General features: G+C 39.3%; 1 protein-coding gene across 12 annotated transcripts in view; it reads right to left on the bottom strand.

The window, feature by feature from the left end:
* LOC308199825 (uncharacterized protein) overlaps positions 1 to 17,692 on the bottom strand; it is a 605,136-nt gene that overhangs the window by 64,888 nt on the left and 522,556 nt on the right. The gene's annotated exons all lie outside the window — the stretch shown is intronic.

Below are 17,692 nucleotides of genomic sequence, written 5' to 3'. Positions count from 1 at the left end.
ATTAGAAAGCTAATTTGCTGAGCTGCAGTTCTGAAAACAAACAAAACTGATGTATTCTTAATTGCAAACCATAATGACCTTGAAATAGTGGAAATAAAATCATGGAGTGGGCCTCCTGAACACATTTCTGGGTGCATGAAGGGTGCAAAGGGGACTGAAAGAAGTTGATATGGATTTACTACAGGTAAATCATGTCTGACTAACCGGCTTGCCTCCCAAGATAAAGTACATGACTTGTGGATGAGGGTAGAGCAGCTGATGTCATTTTTCTAGACTTTAGCAAAGCTTTCAAGACAGTTTTCCACAGTATTCTAGTATCCCAGTTAGGATGTTGTGGTGTGGATGGCTGGACAACTGGATGGGTAAAAAAACGGTGGGATGGTGGGGCTCAGAAGGCAGTACTTAGAGGATCTTGGTCTCCCAGCAGACCAATAAAAAGTGAAGTACTGGGACAGTCTACTTGGGGAGCTGTGCTGTTTAATATCTAAATAATGACCTACAGGATGTGATGGAGCTCTTGTTGAACAAGTTTGCAAATGACGCTGAACTGGTGGGAGCTGTTGATATACCTGATGGTCAGGGCAGCTGGACACAGGTGACTAGATAGGCTGGAGGAATGGACCTATGTAAACCTCATGAAATTCAGGACAGATGCAAAGTCCTGCATCTGAGAAAAAACAATCCCCAATTTTGTGAGGAGCAACTCTACTGAAAAGGACCTTGGCAGAGTGTTGGAAGATGTTGAAACACTAGAGTGAATTTAGAGGAGGACCATAAAGTGATTGGGGGTTGGAGCACTTGTCCTGTGAAGAGAGGCTGAGGAAACTGAGTTTGTTCAGCCTGGGGGAAAGACAGCTTCAGGGGCAGGGGTGGCTAGCAGTGGCCCCTGGTAGTCATGGGAAGGCTATTGAAAAGATGGAACCAGGCTCTTCACAGTGCACAATGGAGTGACAAGAAGTGACAGGCATAAACAGAAACAAGACAAGATTTGGCTGAAGAGTAAGCTTTTTGTCTATGAAGACAGTCAAGCAGTGGAATGTGTTGCCCACAGAGATTTTCAAGATCAGATTGCATACAGCCCTGAGAAACCTACCAGAAGTTGACAGAGACCTCATGAGAAGACCTTTCCCATGTGGATTATCCTGTGAGTCTAAGTAGATTTACCATGCGATCCCTAATAAATGGTAAATATGCAGTTGCCAATAACACTTTTAGATTTATATTTTGGAACAGAGTTGCATTTCAAGGAGGTGCTGTCCTTTCCATAAGAATAATTTCCCTGTGTCCCCCCCCTAATGGGAAGCAGATCATTAAGCAAGTTAATAATCATATTCTGTTTTCAATAAAATCCTAGTGCCTTCAGTTCTCTTCTCTGGAAAACAACTCAGTAACAAACTGAAACGAAAAACAACACCACAAAACAACAACAACAAACAAAAAGCAAACCAAAAACTGAGGGAACACCATTCACTGAAGACACAGCAGAACAACACACTGCGCCTACTAACTCTTCCCCCTCCTTCTCCAGAGAGCTGTTAAAAGATCAAGGCACAGAACCATTACAAAATAAACAAGCACTACAGATTTTGCAGTAGGTGGGACCATCTGGACCCAGATAATGTCACCCTAAACAATCTGCCATCCAGTTGCAGGGAAAGAGAAAAGTCTTTTGTGACTCAGAGCTAAAAAGCTGACATGGCAATGTGGCTTATTTGCTCCCTGAACCCATTATAGAAAATAATTATTATTTATTATTCCACATAATGCCAGTGGACATGGCCAAGCACCATCTTCTACGTTCACACTATCTGAGTTGTGCCAAGTATCTGAAAAATGCCGACTGAACTAGTAGATACGTGATGGTATTCAAAAGGCTTCTTCTGCTGTATTTCTGCAGAGCAATCAGACCACAATCCATCTTTTTCCTTTGTGTTCATGTAGTCATACAGTGTTCAGCATACAGTGTTCTATGCACCATCATTTGCCTATGTGCTGTTGCCTTAGAGCAACAGCACATAGATGGACCTGCTTGTGCCCTGTGCAAGACCTTGTCTGTTTATGGCAGAATTAGACACATCAATGAATAAGCATAAGACTGAGTTGTAGTGTATTTACAGGGAAGTAAAGCAGAATAGTTCTCACCAACTGACTGTGAGTACGATCCAGTCCATCTACGAACTGGTAGTATGCTCTTATTTTGTATTCTTGAAATAACCTTTTAAAGTGATGTACTCAGAGGGGTGGCTTTCGAAGGTCATACAGTGTCACTGATGAAAAGCTTAAGCAGGAAGCCATAACAGTTTTAGTAGATGTGAGGCTTGCTCACACCCTGGAATTTTAAGAGCAACTTTGAAAATCTTCTGAGCAATGTAAGGAACTAACTCTTAACGTCCTGTGCAAGAACTGTCTTGCTGGAGTCATTAAGTTTTACCACACATAAATTATTACCAATTAGGGCCTAAAGCTGCTTCAAACAACAGAATCCTGACTGATGTGTGAGAAGGCAGGTAACTCATTTGTAGCAACAATAGAAATAACATATGATTTATATGATACCTTGCTGCACTGTACTTCCAGTAGTGTGATTCATCGTCACAATTAGAAATCACTAAAAACAGAGAGACAGAGAACAGAGACAAATACTCATCTGATGTCAGTTTATGTTGATGCATTATGCCTCCTGCTATAGACTCGTGCTGCGGAAAGGTAGGAACATTTGCAGCAGACTCACACAATCGGTTCGTATTATGTGAACCTGGACTATTCCAGGTTATAGGTCACTTGTTTCTGTGGTTATATGTACGTATTTTGCAGTGCTGATTAGAAAGTTCAAGGCTTGTTGGTATAAAGTATTCTGAAAGGAACAGGGAAGCATGAGAATGCCTTTACAATATCTTCCTGGTTATTGCTTAGATTGTATTGTTTTGATAAAAAGTACTAGGGCCATAACTGGGAAAGCAATTCCAAAGGTATTACTGTAAAGAGATAATACGTTTACCCTGAGAGAAACGTTGATATTAGATGAAGGCATAAGGTAAAACAGCAGGTGTCAAATGTATTACAAACAGGAAAGACAAAACTGTAGATTAAATTGAAATAAAGGATTCATTATATTCAGATTACATGGGTGAAAATTTCCTTTCTTGTGCAATCTCAAAAAAGTCCAATCTAATAATCTTCCCAGATAATCAAAGCACATTTCACTCCCTGCCTCTACCTTCTCTTTTTACTTTTACAATTTTCCAGTCCAATGAATGTTAGAAATGTACACAATTAACTACTTGGTTATCTGCTCTAATACATTGGATACAGTCAGTCAATTTTGACTGTACTTATGGTTAAGAAAGATAGAAATGCCTTCATGCCTTAGCTGCTAGCATTCCTTCTGTATGCTGTCATACCGTAGGTGCAAATAAGAAAAAGCCAAGTGATACTTTGAAACAGAACAGAGATCACAGCATGGTTATATGCATCTCCTGCCTCCATTACACTGTCAACTCCCCCTTTGGGTTCAGGGTTCTACATTCTCTTTTATTCTTATTTTAAACTGATAAACATATAATTAAATAAGCTTTTGTTTTGGCTTCAAGTTGTTATTTCTACAGTGTCCCCTGCAAATACATACTTATTACTCTTCTTACTTTAAAGATATGCAAATTTATTTTTAACAAGAGAAAGATAAAGAGCAAAAAGTTGTTTCAGCTTAGACTAGTTAGAACTTGCATTATTTTTCTGTGCAAAGATGTTCCCTTTGCTTCACTGTATATAACACAAGTGCTAGAAGATGCAGTAGTTATATTTTCAGTTCTCTATTTGTCACTGGGAAAGAAAATACTTGCTAATAGCTTCAGAAGAAGAAATAGATAGACTGTACAAGATCTTACAGGAGTTCCACTAGAGTTGAACTGGGAAGAAGGAGATCAGGTTTATATCCTTATGTTGATTTGCTATCTTCCAACTTATCAAAAAGTTGGCTAATGGGATGGGTTAGGGACATGGGTATGACTGTAGCAGCATCTTCCTGTGTTATCTCCTTTATAATTGCTGAAGGGAGCCATCAGGCTGTTTAGGATTTAAGGACTGGATGTTTGAGCCTAGTGGCAAAAAATGTATGCGCTTGGGGGTGGAATCAATCTTGCTTGGCAGCTGAGCATCAATTGAGCAGACTGAAAGCCTAAGGCCTGAAAGTTTTAAGAAATCTTAAATGTCTAAGTATCTAAGAGGACCTATGTTTTAAGATAAGATCATTAGCTTATTTGCTTCCTTTACCACCTACATGTATGTGAAAATATGGCTCAGCTTACTCTGGAACTTCATTCAGGTATAGCCTGCAGCTGTTGCTGCTAAAAGCTAGTCCAGACCATAGTGGTTATTTCTTCTTCTCCCCATCACAAATGTGCCCAGATATTAAGTAACATTATACTTAAGGATAACTGCCTGGAATTCACTTTGTTTAATGTGTTGTGTTGGATTTTGGACAAGTGTATCTGTAGCTTAATCACTTGTTACTTGCTTTTTGCTACTGTCATCTAAACACTTATTTTTTGCATTCTGACACATTTCTCAGAAACTTCTAAACATTTTTCATTGAAATTCTGAAGACAGATTTTTTTCATTTTGAATTTTGAGGTTACAATCTCTAATTAAAATCTTTCTTGGTGGGAAAAATAATAAGAAAAAGGAATAATTGAAAAGGCAAAATAATCCCCACTCAAAATCAAACACTATGCTGGAGGAAACAAGATGTTTTCAGTGGAACACATTTTTTTTATTATTTTTTTTCCCACCCCTCCTTTCTTCTCTTTTTTCAGTTTAGGAACAAACACAAAATATCTACCATTCTCCCAGTTCTAATCACAGAATCACAAAATTGTAGGGTTTGGAAGGGACCTCAAGAGATCGTCGGGTCCAAACACCCTGCCAAAGCAGGTTCCCTAGAGCAGGCTGCCCAGGTAGGCATCCAGATGGGCCTTGAATATCTCTGGAGAAGGAGACTCCACAACCTCCCTGGGCAGCCTGTTCCAGTACTCCGTCACCCTCACCGTGAATAATTTCTTTCGCATGTTGGTGCAGAACTTCCTGTGCTCCAATTTGTGGCCATTGCCCCTTGTCCTGTCCCCACAAATCACTGAAAAGAGGTTGGCCAAATCCCTGTCTCCCAAACTTAAGATATTTGTAAATGTTAATAAGATCCCCTCTCAGTCTTCTTTCCTCAAGGCCGAACAGACCCAGGTCTCTCAGCCTTTCCTCATAGGGAAGATGCTCCAGGCCCTGTTTCATCTTTGTGGCCTTCCCCTGGACTCTTTCCAGGAGATCCCTGTCTTTTTTGTATCAGGAAAATCTCCAACTGTATAATAATCTCCAACTGTATAACACACTGACACATTACTGCATTCAGTGCCACCTACTGAACTACTAGAACAACCGCCCATTGCATCAAGGAACACTAGGAAGGTCTTGCACACTAGTACTAACCGTGCTCAGCTTGTGGCGACTGACAAAATCACTGCAGACAGTAATAAATAACGTTTCAGACAGCTGCCGTGTGCTTTCCTCTGGAACTTTTTCTCACAGGATTTAGGTTAAGCTAACATGAGCTACATTATATTATTACACTAGCACCAAGACATTGAAATAGTCAAGAGTCCATTGTTTGTGCAGGAGTCAAGATGCAAGAAATGCAACGTGGCCTGTGTAATACCTGAAAATATGTGAAGCAACCATTCAGATCTATACATCTGGGATTTCCTATTTGTTGTTTTTCTGTTGTTCCTGTGGCACTGCTCACCTTTTTCTATTTACTATTACTTTACTATTTACTATTATTTTACTATTTACTTCACAGGTTATTGGAGTAAACAATCCTTCCATTTTCCAAATGCTAAAATGCAACCTAAGAATGTGAGTATATGTGTTATCTATTGCGCAGTGTTTTTTTTTTTTTCTTTTTCTGTGCATGTGTCTGTGTATGTTTTATGTCAGGTACAAGTAAGCTAATACAATGGTTTCCAGCCCTTTAGAGGCTGGATTTAGTCCAAATTTATGAAGGATGCAGAGCATCATCTTATCCAAAACACTTCCTAAATTTGTCTTTTTGCTAAAATGAGGCCACCTAGAAGATTAAAAGTTTTCTTCTTTTTTTCTCCTTTAAAAAACATAATTACTCTCTGATTTAAAACTCAAATTGGACACACTTGTATAGGTAAGATGTTCTTTTTTCCCTTTAGGGACAGCATTTCTATTAGTCACACAAGCTGTCAAATCATTTCATAGCCCTTTTTCTTTTTTTTTTTTTTAATATATGCTATGCATCCATTATAGATGAGAAACTTAAAGCTTTTTTTTTTCTTTTTAAAGTATCTCAATTAAATCTTTATAAGTTCAGCAATCACTTACATTGAAACAATAAGCCACATCTTTACCCACTGTAAATTATCATGATTCTGCTGATTTTAATGAGGACAAGATAACTTACATCAGCTGAAAATGTGACCCATGATGACAAAATGAATATACTGAGAATGTATAAAAGTACATAATTTTTTCAAGCTGGAGAACTTATGGCTATATAAACACAGCAACTGTGCTATTATCTTGAATCTTACTAATAAGTTTTTTACATTAAACCATGATTGATCAAGTTGCACAAAATAATACCACTCAAAATACAATGACAGCACCTTTTCTAGAGCTAATGAGCCATATGGACAACGCTACCTTTCCTTTGGTTGAGTAGGTGACTTTATTTGAACACTGATTTTGTGATCAGAACAAAGGGAACATTGGAATTACATCCTTGCCCAACAGCCCACCTCTGCTGTCATTAAGCTTAGCTGTCTATGTCTACCATCTAAGCAATAGCTGATGTTTGTGAGACTCTATGAGACAGCATCTTTACAATCAGCACTTATGCTTTACCAAGTACTTTGTTAAGGTGACAGTTCTCACCTGCAATCATAGGAGCATTTTAATGCGAGGTTGTCAGATGACTACATTGTTTTTCTTCCACCAAATCACATGGAATGCTGATAAGCCCTGCTAAAATCACGTATGTGAACTTGTAACTGATTTTCTAAAGCTAAGGAATTAGTTCTGGCTTCTATAGCTATTGCATAGTCCTTGTAAAACAAAAGACACTTTGGCATGTAAGCATACTTTACGTGCTATGCCTTCAGGCCCTAAGTCATAAGCATTATCTTTTTTCTAGGTTTAAAGCTTTTAAGGGGAAACACTCAATTACATTACATATAGCATATGGAAAATTTGGGTCTTAACCACTAATATGTGGCTTGTAATGAATTTGGATGGAAGGAATTCAAGCCTCTGAAGCATCATGTTTCTCTCATGTTTCTCTCTGTTCACTACAGGAGTTTTAGGATTTCTCAGTGAAACTCATCATTTGCTTAAATAAAAGACAAAATGATCCACTAAGAGTCTTTAAAATTCCGGAAATCTTTCTTTTTTTGTGTGTGTGTGTGCTTTTCTTTTGTAAAGATTTATCCATGAATATATAAAAGAAAATATTAGAAAAGGAATAGTTCTAGAAATACTAAAAGCTACTGATGAAAGATTTATTGAAATTCATTACTGATAAACAACCATCAGTATTTCCTTCACTGGATGCAGAAAGACACAGATCATTATTACTTCTTTTCTTCCTGCTCACTTTGTTTTTCAGGTACAGAAAAAAGTGATAATCAGAAATACTTTTCACAGTAGAGGACCAGATATGCTGGTGAACATATATGTAATTCAACTAACATCAGACTGCTTTCCAAGTTTGCACTAGCAGAGGATCAAGCTCAGAATATGTTACTTTTCCATTACGTTGCCAGTAATTATTATCGCCCTTTCTGTTCTGTCAGATTTGACTGTATTTGGTCTTATCTTAAACAAACACATCTGGTGGTGTATCTGAAAATATGGCTTGTTTCAGACCCTGAACCTCACTCCCTCACTTGCATGCACCCTGAGGATGTTCAATACTGTTAAGAAAAAATTCCAAGGCTGTAAGAAAGCTTCCGAATAAATAATATTTTAGAACAGTAGCCCAAGGCTGCAACATTTAATTACATTCATTGAATTTCAGCTAAGTAGGCAACTATCTTTCTGACCTAAGGGAGGCCTGTATATATTAATAACATAAATGTTATTAACAAAGCAGCTAACATAGCACCAGAGACAAGTTAAGAAGTTTTATATTGTTAGATGAAAAAAATACCTTGGACTGATATGGTTCCTGATCAGTCATTTACAGCTTACTGTTGTGACCTCAGTGATTCTCACAGTTCTGCTGCATTACATTTAATTGCCACTGGGTGTAATTGCTATATGCCAATCATTGTCATCCGCACTGTAGATGGCTATTTGTCATCTGACTGTGCTTAATGAACAATAGAAAAGCCTAAATCCATATCCACTTTTGACCGCCTGGGTTCGTGATGAATTGTTTGTTACTTAGTTATTATGATACTGTGCAAATGACTAACTGTCAACTGAGAAGGAGTTGGCTTAAGTATGTTGGATGTTTGTGGCATGCTGGATGAACAAACCTGGCAGAATGGCTAGGAATTAAAAATGCTGCAGTATCATCAATCAGATATCATTTGGGCTTCCAATGGCTCCGTAAAGGCCGTTCAGATGAACAGTTGAATTTTCATGTGTAAAAACGCTCATTTCTGAACTCCCTTGAAAGTCATGGGTAGTATTTGTTAGACCAAGATTGGTAGAGGATGAGACACCATCTGAGCTTGTGTCAGAAGAAGCACTGGGTAGGGAATTTTTAGGAAAAAAAAAAAAGACAAGAAAAGTCCTAATAATCTAGAATATTGTGTTCTCTTTCAGTTGTTGTCTACAGAAAGTAAAGTTCAGCTAACTGCTACCTCCAGTAAGAGTATGAAAGATGGCATCTGTGTCTCCTTCTAAAAATATCTTGAAATCCTGCAGCTGCTCTATCCCAGCCACTCCTTCCCTTACAAACCACACTGTAATTTGTGCGGCCTTTAAAACTTACTTTGAAAGAAAACAAAATTCTGAATCAAGAAATAGTAAATGAAGGCAAGAAATATTAGGGAGAAAGTGGGCACTTGTCTACTTATATCTCAAGCACACATTTACTCAGGAAACTGCTTCAAGCAATGACATTATTGTATTAGTAACAGCTGTCTTTGCAGACTGTTTTGAGAGCTGCAAATGAATAATGCACAGCTAAAAATTAAACCCACTGTACTGATAGTTTTTTGGAAATACCCACTTTGCAGACATCACAAATAGCAATTCACATCAGTGGTTCACAACTATAGCGTATTTCTAAAACTGATTCCCAATAATGCCTATATACCTCCTTCCCAGGCACATTTTATTATTAGTAAAGAGGTGATACTTTCCAATAATCTGCTTAGATACAACATTGAGAAATTTGGCCTCTGTTCCACATCTGGGAATCTGTAAGTGAGATTCGTTTGGAAACACTGTAAGCATCTGCAAGAAAGGTTTTGGCACTACTTCTTTCTGTGTTGCTGTGGCACTAGCAGTCCTTCAAAACCATCAGAAATAGATTTTCAGACCTGAGTTCCCTCAGAAGAGGCAACATTATCAGTCTAAGTCCTAGGCCTGCAGGAAAGCTGGGGAGGGACTCTTTCTCAGGGAGTGTAGTGATAGGACAAGGAATAATGGCTTTAAAGAAAAAAAAGAGCAGATTTTGATTAGATATTAGGAAGAAACCCTTCTCTATTAGAGTGGCGAGGCCCTGGAACAGGTTGCCCAGAGAAGCTGTGGATGTCCCATCCCTGGAAGTGTTTAAGGCCAGGCTGGATGGGGCTTTGAGCAACCTGGTCTAGTGGAAGGTGTCCTTGTCCATGACAGGGGGGCTGGAACTAGATGATCTTTAAAGTCTCTTTCAACCTAAACCATTCCATGATTCTATGATTGTAAGTCAAAGTGGTGGCAGTTCTGTCATTTTTTCAGAATGAACTGGAATATTTAAGGAAAATGAAGTTCCTACTAGTTTAAAAGTAGTAGTAGCGGTAGTGGTTCTTTATGGAAGAGCACAGATTCTCAAAGTATTAGTATCAAAATACACATCACAAATCGTGTGATATTGTGGGGTTGTTTTTTGGCATTCTCTTTCTTCTCACCTAGGTAACTCTCAGATGGATTACATTTGATTTGTTTCTATTTGTCACTATTGTGACAATACACGAATGTATTCTGTGTAGATTGGCATTGGCATACTTGTTTGCCACAGTGAACGATTTTAAAGCCTTAAAATGACTGTTGAAGATCTTAAGCTGTTATAGATCTGCCACAGTAAACAGTTCAATGTAGGGGAATTATATGATGCAAAGTGTATTTCTTCTGCAAAGCAGAACCAGTGATGCCATAGACCAGAATATAATATATATATATAAAATATAACAAGATTTCATAGACAGAGATCATACCAATGAAATCCTAAAGGTTTACTTTGTGTGTCAAGCTTCATTCCCACATGGTCATATTTGAAACATAACAGAACCTTTCAAATACATGGCATAAAATATTAGCATGTAGTGATAATAATGAAAAAGTGAAGACTGTAGCATGGGCTTTGTTTAACTTTGTGCAAAAATTTCTCCAAATGATAAGGGATTGCTGTGTTGAGCTACTTTTGTAATTTTCTTGAAATCTTTGGACAAAAAGCTCTTTACTGGTTATTTACTGTTCACTGTTCATTAACAACCACCTCTCATCTATAGCTTAAAGCAGTGTTTCCTGTCCTTCCTGCTTAGCAGAGCATGTAGCTTTTTGTCATGACAGCTAAAGGCCACAAACAAAGACAAATTCCTGCCCCATTGACATGACTCTTACAGGGTAAGTGCCAGAATTACCTGAACTGTGAATGTATTCAACTGATGGTCAAAATGAATGTCTCACCTGGGACATAGGCACAACTGGGAAAGAGGGTAACCAGAGATAGGCTGTCTTCTGCCACAATCCACTCCTAGCTGCTCTACAAAATGCAGCTGCCCTTTGGAACAGCATTGCTAATACAAGGAAAGACGTATTGCAGTTTTGGTTTCCACTTTGTAATTTTTGATGAGCCAATCTAACTTCTTAGGTTAGATAATAATTATATGTGAGGCTATTTCCTGATATTTTATGGCAACAATTTCCAGTCTCTAATTTTATTACATTGAATATTTGTTCTTCATGATGATCAGCTAAATTGCATGTCACAGACTTACTTTCTCACTGTGTTGCACTGGAGCAGGAAATGAATGCCAGCACAGCAGCAAATGACATACGCTGTACTTTCAAGATGGATTTGAGCCAGAGTGATTCACAGCTACATTTATGAAAGCGTAGAGATTCAGAACACTTGCATAAACATGCATCAGTCACTCATCTACTAGCTAACAACAAATAAAAAATATATAACTGCAAAGAGAGTATTAACATATTCATCCTGAAAATCCTATGAATGGTTCTTTGCACTATTTAGCCACTCCTAACTATATTAAGTTTCTTTAAAAGTAAAGCTTCTGAAATGTTTTAAACTATTTTTTCTTGTTTATCTCTTCCTGTGCTTCTAAAAATTAAAGTCTCATCTTAATCTTCTGCTCCACCTGTTTCATGATTTTAGTAGGTTTTTTTTTTTGTCTGATGCTTACATATTTGTGCATAGCACTGTTGTCCTCACCTGCATATAGATATTTTCCGTGATTTAACAGTCTAAAGTGATCTGGCTTGTTAGATAATTGAAATTACTCTAATTCAGCTGACATACTTTTTTTTTCTTATTGACACTTTCACACCTTTTGAAATAAAACCAGGCTAATGAAGTTATTAACTTTCTTAAGATAATTAGTAGCTTGTTGCCTTTTTAATTTGTTTTCATGAGAGTATTTCTTATAAAGATTCATTTCAGCATTTGTCTGATTTCTTCCCTTGATCTCCAGCTATCCTATAACTCTGCCTAAATAGCATGACTGGGATTATGCAGTCAAAAATTTCCTTTTCCAGAATCAACCCAACCAGAGAATCTACTTTCTGTAGAACAGCCATGTTTCTGAACTGCTTGATACACTGATGTCTTTTCATTTAGTCCACATTCATGCAAAACACTGAACCAGTTACATGCCAGGCCACATAGTCAAAAACTATGAATTTCAACAAGGCTAGAGAATAATGTTTCTTAGAGGCAAGGCTTAACAATTTGTTAATGAGCTATGAGCAAGGATTTCTCCAGCAAAGACAAACAAAGACTATTGCAAAAACAGCTTCTACATCTTTTGGGAACCTTGAGCAAATTTCTGAAGTTTGAACTAATTATAAATTACTCTGCGTTTCAGAGGTTTTGCAAAAGGTGGCAGTGGTCAGTATTTAGTCCTGATTTTGTTTAGCATGAAAGACCTTGCTTGATATTGAGAAAATCATTAACTCACCACTTCTATCATCCCTTTTTACGATGACAAGCAATTACAATCTTCTATATTATACTTATTTTAGCGAAAGGTTTGCAAGAATAGAATCTCATTGCCAGCTTTCAATCTCTTAGTGAGAAATAATAATTCTCTTATTATTATTATTAATAATTCAAATAGATTTTTCTCTTTTGAAGGTTAAGATATAACTAAATAACTACAAAGCTATAAAAACTTAGGTATAATAACATTTAGAACAGTTCTATCCTCCATTTATGCATCAACATTTCAGGTATAAACACTTATATTGGTCTTTTGTCCTGCATACAGCAGACTTTGTTATGTTAAAGGAGCTACATAAAAAAATGAACAGAGGTAGTTAGTAAAACTGCCATCAAACATTGACCGCCTAGAAATATGAATGTCTTTTCTGTTTATCAACATGTAACGTGACAGAGGATCAAAGCAGCACAGGATGGGAAAACTGGCATGAAGTAGATGGAAGGAGATTGTTTAAACAACAGCCAAATGCATCTTATTTACCATATCTTATATCTCTAGCAAGAAGTATGCCATCAGTTGGTGTAAATGCAGCTAGGGTATAAAAATGCCTTTCACAGATTCACAGATTTCTCTAGGTTGGAAGAGACCTCAAGATCATCGAGTCCAACCTCCGACCTAACACTAAGAACTCCACTAAACCATATCCCTAAGCTCTACATCTAAACGTCTTTTAAAGACCTCCAGGGATGGTGACTCCACCACCTCCCTGGGCAGCCCGTTCCAATGCTTAATAACCCTTTCGGTAAAGAAGTACTTCCTAACATCCAACCTAAAACTCCCCTGTCGCAACTTTAGCCCATTCCCCCTCGTCCTGTCACTAGGCACGTGGGAGAATAGACCAACCCCCACCTCTCTACAGCCTCCTTTAAGGTAACTGTAGAGAGCGATGAGGTCGCCCCTGAGCCTCCTCTTCTCCAGGCTGAACAAGCCCAGCTCCCTCAGCCGCTCCTCGTAAGACTTGTTCTCCAGACCCCTCACCAGCTTGGTCGCCCTTCTCTGGACTCGCTCGAGCACGTCCATGTCCTTCCTGTAGCGAGGGGCCCAAAACTGAACACAGTACTCGAGGTGCGGCCTCACCAGAGCCGAGTACAGGGGCACAATCACTTCCCTCGACCTGCTGGCCACACTGCTTCTTATACAGGCCAGGATGCCGTTGGCCTTCTTGGCCACCTGAGCACACTGCTGGCTCATATTCAGCCGACTATCCACCAATACTCCCAGGTCCTTCTCGGCCAGGCAGCTTTCCAGCCACTCATCTCCCAGCCTGTAGCTCTGCTTGGGGTTGTTGCAGCCCAGGTGCAGGACCCGGCACTTGGCCTTGTTGAACTTCATGCAGTTGACCTCAGCCCATCGCTCCAGCCTATCCAGATCCTCCTGCAGAGCCTTCCTGCCCTCGAGCAGATCGACACACGCACTTAGCTTGGTGTCATCTGCAAACTTACTGAGGGTGCACTGGACGCCCTCATCCAGATCATCAATAAAGATATTAAAGAGGACCGGCCCCAGTACCGAGCCCTGGGGGACTCCACTAGTGACCGGCCTCCAACCAGATTTGACTCCATTCACCACAACTCTCTGGGCCCGGCCATCCAGCCAGTTTCTAACCCAGCGAAGCGTACGCCAGTCCAAGCCCCGAGCAGCCAGTTTCTTGAGGAGAATGTTGTGGGGAACGGTGTCAAAAGCCTTACTGAGGTCAAGGTAGACCACGTCCACAGCCTTTCCCTCATCCACCAAGCGCGTCACTTGGTCATAGAAGGAGATCAGGTTCGTCAAGCAGGACCTGCCTTTCATAAACCCATGCTGACTGGGCCTGATCGCCTGCTTGCCCTGCAAGTGCCGCGTGATGACCCTCAAGATAATCTGCTCCATGAGCTTCCCCGGCACTGAGGTCAAACTGACAGGCCTATAGTTCCCCGGGTCTGCCCTCCGGCCCTTCTTATAGATGGGCATCACATTGGCTAGCCGCCAGTCAACCGGGACCTCCCCCGATAGCCAGGACTGCCGATAAATGATGGAAAGCGGCTCGGCCAGCTCCTCCGCCAGTTCTCTCAGTACCCTTGGGTGGATCCCATCCGGCCCCATCGACTTGCGCACATCCAAGCTCCGTAGTAGGTCGCCAACCATTTCCTCATGGATAGCGAAGGCCACATCCTGCTCCCCATCCCCTTCCACCAGCTCAGGGCACTGGGTGTCCGGAGAACAACCGGCATTGCCGCTAAAGACTGAGGCAAAGGCGGCATTAAGCACCTCAGCCTTTTCCTCATCCTTAGTAACTAGGTTTCCCCTCGCATCCAGTAAAGGATGGAGATTCTCCCTAGTCCTCCGTTTCGCGTTGATGTATTTGTAAAAGGATTTTTTGTTGTCTTTAACGGCAGTAGCCAGATTGAGCTCCAGATGAGCTTTGGCCTTTCTAATTTTCTCCCTGCACAGCCTCGCTACATCCTTGTAGTCCTCCTCAGTGGCCCGCCCTTTTTTCCAAAGATTATAAAGATTAAGCCTTGATGGCTTCTACTCCTGGTTTTTGATTCAAGCATCAGTATCAGATCAGTATCAAGCCAATATCAGATAGTTCAAAATACAGAATGAGAAATCTTGCACTCAACAACAATATAATTTCCTATTCTTGATCTACTAGAGAATCTCCCCCCCACCCACCCCCATCTCCTTTTTTTTACTATTGTATATTTTAACCTTTTCTCTTTCTGGAGACCTGGTCAGTACCAGTAAAAATGAATAAGGCCGTAGCTTGGCCTTATATGTTATCTTATTAGTTTTGCATCTAATAAATATAAAATTAAATAACATCTTGTTTAGGGAGTACACACGTATCCTTAGATAATTATTAATAGATGTTTCATACTGGAAGTCTTCTGCCTCTGTTTTGTTTCATTTCTCCTGAGTTTAGAAATTTGGGGCTAGATTTTTAGAGCTAATTGGACACACAAAACTAGAAAACACTGAATTCAAATGTTGTTTTATTTGCTGGCTGGAAAGATGCTACATTAATACATTTCTAATGACTGCCCTTCTTAACACTATGCAGACTACTTACTTTAAAAACATAAACTACCAATACCAAGTAAATTGTCATGTTTCATGGAAGTTCTACAATCATTCACTTGTATTTTTGTCTTACGCAGTATTTCAAAGAGTGCTCCAATTCAGCAACACTTACATATTCCTGCAAGTTTCCTCTGTTAACTCAAGTACTGGTTAGAAGTATGCAAAACCAACCAAACAAAAAACAACAACAAAAAAACCCACCCACAAACCAAAACCAAAAACAATCCTAGATACGTTCAACAGAATGGTTTTGTCAGTATACCAGTCTCCTAGCTCTGACAGCCTCTATAACTGAAGTAAACCCACTGAAGTAAACATAGATGCTCCTGTTGGCTACACTTTCAGTGAACCCTAAGGGGAATGGACATTGGATAATGACCAAGATCAAATGTTGGATCACAACGTGATGGTTTTTATCTGACAAAGTCCCACTCAGTATAGCAGCCAAGTTGTTACTCAGCTCAAGTTCTTGGTACAGTTTTCAACCTGATGCAAATTGACATAATTCTATTAAGAGTAATGCAAATTTAAACTTATTTATTTATTTGGGGATCACTATGAATACTGCTGAAGTAGAACAATATTTTGACCAAGGCCCAAGTTACTGAAATAAAAATATTGTGAGTATATGGTATTTTTATAATTAGTTGAAATTTGAAATACATCATTTTGTAACATAGACTTAAAAACACATGGCGTGGGGTTGAGAGTAGTGTATTGTCCCACCTGGGTGTTGCAAATGAAACCACAGGCTCCCTTATCAGGACCGAGGGACTACTCCCACATAACAGGGAACACAAATCAATCCTGTTCTACTTGCACAGGATTTCATCTATTCTGCCTTAAACCACACCTTGTAAACAGTAAGGCCTCAATCCCTTTAAATAGCATATTTACTTGTAGAGGAGTTAAGAGAGTGACTCTGGCCTTGGGAAGCTCTTGAGGTTTCAGCTAGCTATTTTCTTTAAGGTGTACGAGAAATTACTTACGGAAGAGATACATTAGTATTCCATACAACTATTTCTTCAAGTCCTATTTGTTTTTCTGTTGATACTGTATATGTATCACTCATAAACTCGTGTCAAAATATTTTTCTCCAAATATAGCAAGGATGAAGAGGGCAAGTGGTTTGAGAAGGCAGAGGACCATTCCTGAATTGCTTTGCTGCATCTGTATTTCTGAACTCCTGCATACTGTGAAACTATTTAGGTCACTGAAAGGATCAGTGAACTGAGAGTGAGCTGGACACAAATAAAGAAAAAATGAAATGAGCAAAAAATTCACATATAGATGGAGATGCCTTGGTAGCAGCATAATGAATGTAGCCATTTAATGGAGATTTTATAGCAAGGGAAAACTGTTTCTATGAGTGAGAAGCTAATTTTGCCAGAAAAAAAAAAAAAAAAGGAAAATACTTCATTATGAAGTGCACATATCCTCTTTGTCTTAGTTACTCTGATGGATTCTAAAATGAATATTAGGCTCCTTCAGGGCTCTTTGTAATTCTTTTACCAGTGTGTGCACATAACCATGTGTATGTGTTCATACATGTACTTCTGAAAATAAATATACTAGGTCATATAAATACAAACTTTTTCCTTTTATTATTTCATACAGGCAGATACTTATGCTTAAAGGTCAGGCCACTAGAAGATATAATGCTAACAATAGGGGAAGAAACTGCTGAGGTAGCAGAACTTAGTTAAGTATTGCTTTAAATGCTCCTATTTGTTACTCTTAATACATAAAAGGCTCACAAAAGAGGAGCCTTCTCAGAGGAGCTGAGAATGTCTCAGACTGTTAGATGAAAGCAGCTGGTGTGATAGGATTGGAGCTTGGCTGTTGCTAGCTCTCCTCTGGAAACAAGGAGGCAGGAACAATGAGAGACATGGAGCAGAACAAAGCTTACAAGCCTGATATGGAGGAGTGATCTAGCATTACTCCACTTGTTCCCGCTACAAAATGTTTCCAGTATTTTCTCCCAGCTTCCAGATGCATTTCCTTTTCCCCAGCAGAACAGCTGTTTTTGTCAGGTCCTTACCTGATGTCCTGAACGCAGCATAAGAGTGACCTCTCAGAAACTTCAAAACATGGTACTAGATGCAGAGTAACCACTGTACTTCCCACTTTGTTTACAATCTGACTTCAGTGACTCAGGCCCA

Source organism: Anser brachyrhynchus (assembly GCF_964034855.1).
Source record: "Anser brachyrhynchus genome assembly, chromosome: 9".
Classification (NCBI taxonomy): Eukaryota; Metazoa; Chordata; class Aves; order Anseriformes; family Anatidae; genus Anser; species Anser brachyrhynchus.
The sequence above is the reverse complement of the archived record's forward strand: the minus strand, read 5'-3'. Positions and strand labels throughout refer to the sequence as shown.